We start from the raw sequence: 6,364 nt of genomic DNA, 5'->3' as shown, positions 1-6,364 counted from the left end.
TGAAAACTCCTGTTAACGTGCCTGCAGACATCAAAAAATATGAATGCTGGAAGTACAAACTTAATTTTGAAAATCTGGATGTACACAACAAGTATGCACCTGCGGGGGTAAATAGTGACCAGGTTTAAACTTTCAGATCAACATCCTTTCATCAGCACTGGTGAAAGTTACAAATGTGAGCGAAGACTTTAAGAAAATGCTACGTAGAACGGCAGATGGCAAAAAAAACCAAAAGGGAGGTTTGTGATTGTGTGCCACACACGCGCATAAAATGGCAAACAGTCTAAAGGAAATAGTAAGAGTACAAGAAAAGATAGTGAGCACTGTGTCATCAACAGGAGTGCATGAGTTCCATTGGAGCAGTAGAGAAGACCAAGGACAGAATGATCAGTGCGAGCAAAGCACAGATTTTAAATGATCGGAATTATCACAAATAGTGTGCTACTTGTGGACTGAATGGAAATGTTCCACAATCTGTGCATCTGTCATCAGAATGTCGAGCAGAGTACATTGTGAGCAGCAAATACAGCACACTACATTTAAATGATTAGTCCAGGAGGATTCATTGAGGGGGTATTTGATGAGGAGAGAGGAGGTAAAAGGCCTGTTGCTGCACCTTGACAGGTGCCATGGAAAGTCAAAACGACTCGTAGAAGCTGTTAGGAAAAGATTGCGGTATTCGGAGGGGAAGGAATGTTTGGTGACAGCATCACACAAGCTGGAGGTGATAAAAATGCTGAGAGCTAATCCATTGAAGAAGTTGGTAATTTAAAGGAGAAAGCATTATCATAATACAGAGAATATAGAGACGGGGTGAGAGCAGAGGTGTGGGACAAGAGCGGACACAGATGAGAATGCTGTCAGCCACAGAGTGGGGAGATCAGTGGCTGAGGAAAAAGGAAGAAATATCAGAATTTCTCAAATGGAAAGCTCCATTATCAGTACGCATTGTTCAAGACCTTAATTATACGGCCAGGAGAAATATTGATGTATCTGAACGTTTTATGTTTCAATTTGGTAGAATACATTCAATGCTCACAATGTGGTTTGCTCTAGATTGGATAGACTGAGTGTCTGCTTTGTGAAACACCTGTCTTCAGTCAGAACAAAGATTCAAATCCAAGCTTAAACTGAAGTCCCAGCTCTAAACAAAGGAAACTCAGAATGTATTACAGGTGAGTTGGCTAAAATAGATTGGGAAACTCGATGAAGGGGCACGAAGGTGGATAGGCAGTGTCTGATATTTAAGGAAGAAATGCTTGCATTGTAACAGTTGTACATTTCCTTCAGTCGCAGAAACATAACAGGAAAAATGACCTAATCATGGCTAATAAAATTACGTATTATTAGATCTGATGATGATTTTTATAAAGTTGAAAGAAAAAGTTGCAATCCCAAGGATTGGGAACAGTTTTTATTTTAGGAAAGGAGGATAAAGAGATTGATTAGAGGGATAAAATGCTGTAGGAGAGTGAACTTGCAAGTCGCTTACAATTGGACTATTAAAGCTTATGTTCGTGTGTGAAAAAATATAACAAAGACAAATTTAGGTGCTTTGCATTCGGATATGGGCAAATTTATAACGGAGAACAAGGTAATGGCAGCGCAATTAAATAAGTGTTTTCATGCTGTCTTCATGGAGGAACACACAAATAACTTCCCAGCAATGCTCGGGAACCATGGTCTAGAAATTGGGGGGATTTAATATTACTAAAATATATAGTGCTGGAGAAATTAATGGGACTGAGGGCTGAAAAATCTCCAAGGCCCAATAATCTACATCACAGGATACGAAAGGAAGTGGCAATGGGAAGAATGGATCCAACATTGTCTACATTCTTTAACAGTCTCAGCAGTTTGGAGAGTGGAAAATGTTACCCCTGAGCACAGTTTCACAGCAGAGAGCACAGTTCCACAGCAGAGATCACAGTTTGACAGCAGAGAGCACAGTTCCACAGCAGAGAGTACTTTTCCACAACAGGGAAATGAGTTTCACAGCGGAGATCACAGTTCCACAGCAGACAGCACAGTTCCACAGCAAGGATCACAGTTCCACAGCAGGGATCACAGTTCCACAGCAGATATCACAGTTCCACAGCAGAGAGCACAGTTCCACAGCAGAGAGCACAGTTCCACAGCAGAGAGCACAGTTCCACAGCAGAGAGCACAGTTCCACAGCAGGAATCACAGTTCCACAGTAGAGGGCACAGTTCCACAGCAGAGAGCACAGTTCCACAGCAGAGAGCACAGTTCCACAGCAGAGAGCACAGTTCCATAGCACAGATCACAGTTCCACAGCAGAGATCACAGTTCCACAGCGGAGAGCACAGTTCCACAGCGGAGAGCACAGTTCCACAGCGGAGAGCACAGTTCCACAGCAGAGAGCACAGTTCCACAGCAGAGAAGACAGTTCCACAGCAGAGAGCACAGTTCCAAAGCAGAGAGAACGTGAAGTTTCCTTTCTTCAGGCTTTCATTAGATACACATTGTATGAAATACTTTTTTCAGTCTCTCTGATTGTTCCCTTGATTCGCCTCTTCACAGCTGGACGGATTTTAACATGTACAGTTTACAACACATTTCACCCTTCTCGGCCTTACTTAAGGTCAAAACTGTGACCTGCGTGTGTCCTTTCTCCACGCACTGAATGTCTGCCTCTAACATATTGCGGTCACTCAGTGTTTGATGTTTATTTACTGTCAGATTATTAATTTATCCTGCTCCCGCCTCATTACTGAAATTAGTGGAACCTTTTGTCTTGTGCTTTCCAAAGCAAGGTGGAGGGCAGGAGTGATTAAGTAATAAAATAATTGGTGCTGCAAGGCTAAAGGGAGTGGGAAAGGAACAAGTAACAGCAAACAGAGATGTGTCTGAAGGAGGTGTGAATGGAAGAATGATGAACAGCTGCCAGCTGAAAGCAAAATCAAGAGAAAATAAAGATGAAAACCAAAAATCAAAATAAAATGGAATCAATTATGACGGTTACTATCATATTAGAAATATGGACAGGAGTCAGGCCATTCAGCCCCTCAGTCCTGCACCATCATTCAAGAAGGGGAGGCGATGGTCTCGAGGTATCATCGCTAGACTATTAATCTGGAAACTCAGCTAATGTTCTGGGCACCCAGGTTCGAAACCCTCCACAGCAGATGGTCGAATTTGATGTCAATAAAAAGTAATTTGAAAATAAGAATCTAGTGATGGCGATGGAACCATTGTTGGAAAAATCCATCTGGTTCACTAATGTGCTTTAGCGCAGGAAATCTGATGAAATTATCTTGTGTGGCCTCCATGTGACTTCAGAGCGACAGCAATGTGGTTGACTCGATCCGTGGATGGGTAATAAATGCTGGCCAGTGATGCACACATCCTATGAATGGACCAAGGAAATCATTGTGGCTGCAAATCGACTTTTTGAACTTTTGCAGCAACCATTCACTCCCTTGTATAATCTGTCTAATTCAGCCTAGAACATATTCAATGATCCAGCCTCAACTGTTGTCTGGGGAAGGGAATTCCACTGACTAATGATCCTCTGAGATGAGATGAGAGTGACTGCCCTCGACATCAAAACAGGATTTGACCGAGTTCAGCATCAAGGATCCTCAGCAAAAGCAAAGTCGATGGGAATCATGGAAACCTCTCCACTGGTTGGAACTTTATCCAGCATAAAGTAAGATGGTTGTGGTGGTCAGTCATTTCATCCTCAGGAGATCATTTCCCGAGTTTGTCAAGTTACTGTCCCAGACCCTTCCACCATAAGGTCAGAACTGGAGATGCTCGCTGATGACTGTGCAATGTTTAGCACCATTCAGGACTCTTCAGTTACCGAAGCAGCCCACTCGCAAATGCAGCAAGAACTGGACAGTATCCAAGCTTGGGCTGAGAAGTGGCAAATAACAATCACACCACACATGTACCAGACCAAGACCATTTCCAGCAAGAGAGAATCTAACCATTGTCCCTTGACATTAAATGAAATTATATCAATATCTTTGTGATTACCTTCAATTGGACTAGCGATGTAATACAAGGGCTACAAGGCAGGTCAGAGACACAAAATCCCATGGTGAGTAACAAAGATCCTAACTGCCAAACACTATTCACCATCTACCAGGCACAAATCAGGAGTATGATGGATTAATCTCCACTTGCCTGGGTTAATGCAGCACCAGCAACACTCAAGAGGTTTGACACCATCCCGGACAAAGCATCCCTCATGATTGACATCCCATCTGTAAACACACATGCCCTTGACCACTGACACACAGTGGCAGCAGTACTTACTACCTCCAAGATGAGCTACTGGAACTCACAAATGTTCCGTCAGTCGCATCTTTCAAACCAAAGAGCACTACCGTCTCGAGAAGGACAAGAACAGTTGACTCATGGAAACACCATTAAATGGACCTTACCCTCCAAGTCACTTACCATTCTCACTTGGAAATATATTGCTGTTCCTTCATTGTGGCTGGATTCATTCTGTATCTCTCATTCTCTGGTGCAATATATCTGTACCATATGTCATATGTATCTTGCATTTTCTGCTGCAGGATGTATGTTGCATCATTGTTTGAGCCTGTGTTTGGAACAGTAGTTGAGCAAGGGATTTTGTCCATCAGTTACTTTCTGATATTGCACGTGAATTTGGGACTCATTCTGAATCTCTTAAGAATAGCATGCGTGAACATTCAAATTCTGAGCAGGAATAGAACACTCGAGTCTGCTCCTCCATTCTATTACATCATGGCTGATCTGATTTGAACATCGACTCCACACTCCTGTCTAAACTTAATACCTTTTAGTCTTTGTTTATCAACAATCTATCTACCTTTGGCTTAAAGACTCCATTTCAGTTAGTGTGTGTGTGTTTGTGTGTGTGACTATCAGTCAGTGCTATTGTATATGAATTTAAACACAATTCTGAATAGGAATCTTTCTGGTACCGCACGAGTGCAGTATTCAGTATTCTCTGAAATTGTATGAGTTTGGCAGGCATTCTGATCTGTCACAAAGATGGAATATTAGGGTAGGATTTATGTTTCTGTTTCTGGTACCATACAGTGGGGTTCATTCAGCATCTGAGTATATCTGCTGCTGTTTCTAAAGGGTGCAAATCATGTGTATTGGTCAGACTGTCATAATGTGTGTGAGTGTGGGATCATTCTGAATCTGTCACTGGTACTCAAGTGTCTGGGATACTGCTATGTAAGTGTGATAATCAGATGTAACTTTCAGTCTCTGGTGCTGCATGTGCAGCATGAGATTCATTCATCTAACACTGAGCACATGTTTGAGAATTATCGTGTGTCTGTCAGACTCTATGACTCAGTGTGAGCATGGGATTCATCATGTAATCTTCAATCTATTTATAAGTTTGGATTCATTCTATATAAATTTCCAGCAAAGCAACAGGCCACTGGTGTGGTAGGTTTGAAGCAAACAATGTGTGTGAATTTCGGCCCAACATTAAATCTGTGTCACTCTGAACACAATTGTGAAAGATAGTGTATCCTTCAATCTGATACGGGATTGCTATGCAAGCTTCACTCAGGTTGTTCACATTGATTTGATCTGTGACACTCAGTCTGATTCTGAGTAAGAATTTTGACATGAATGTAAAAGGAAACTCAGTCTGGAATTCATGTAGTATCGTCCATCTTGCTCAGTGTGAGTGGGGAGTTAGGATTAGTTAATAAGCTATAGTTCAATTCAAAGTAATCAAATTGATATTGTAACTTTAAGTTTCATAATCTGGGTGAATTTTCAACTGAAATCTGAATTTGCATCTCAGGTTATACGAGCCCTCAGAATATCTCAATCTGAGAATGTATTTGAGATGAGGCTTTGTATCGAATGTATTTGTGAGGATACAAACTATGGGCCACTTTTAAACCCCTGATGTGGGTGGTATTTAACTCGAATCTCAGTGCACATTATTAAGGTGCATTGTGTAACTTTTAACCGAAAACCATTTGTCAGTTTGATCAGATATTGAATTTGGAGCTGTGGCTGCTCTATTGTGGGATTGACACAGTGATGATCCAATATTAGGTGAGAATTTGGACTGGGATTTATGGATCCCCCTATCAATGGCACTGAGTTTGTTTTGATGTATTGGTATACAGTGAAAGGTATTGCTTCTTGCGTAAAACGGACGAATCATACCGTTCATAGAGTAGAGGGGAGAAGGAAAGGAGAGGGTGCAGACTGTAGTGTTAAAAATTCATTTACCAGGAGTGGGGTTCGAACCCACGCAGACATATGGCCATTGGATCTTAAGCCTTAACCACTCGACCATTCTGGTACGAGAACGAGCTGTCAAATAGGCACATCATCTGTCTCTCCTGCTGTTTGGGTCTGT

The 6,364-nt window shown here is 41.8% G+C and overlaps 1 protein-coding gene across 1 annotated transcript in view; it reads left to right on the top strand.

Moving 5' to 3' along the window:
- LOC144482285 (uncharacterized) overlaps positions 1-6,364 on the top strand; it is an 872,976-nt gene that overhangs the window by 850,476 nt on the left and 16,136 nt on the right. The window lies entirely within an intron of this gene.

The sequence above is a fragment of the Mustelus asterias genome, unplaced genomic scaffold (assembly GCF_964213995.1).
Source record: "Mustelus asterias unplaced genomic scaffold, sMusAst1.hap1.1 HAP1_SCAFFOLD_35, whole genome shotgun sequence".
NCBI lineage: Eukaryota > Metazoa > Chordata > Chondrichthyes > Carcharhiniformes > Triakidae > Mustelus > Mustelus asterias.
This window is presented reverse-complemented; position numbering and strand designations above follow the sequence as displayed.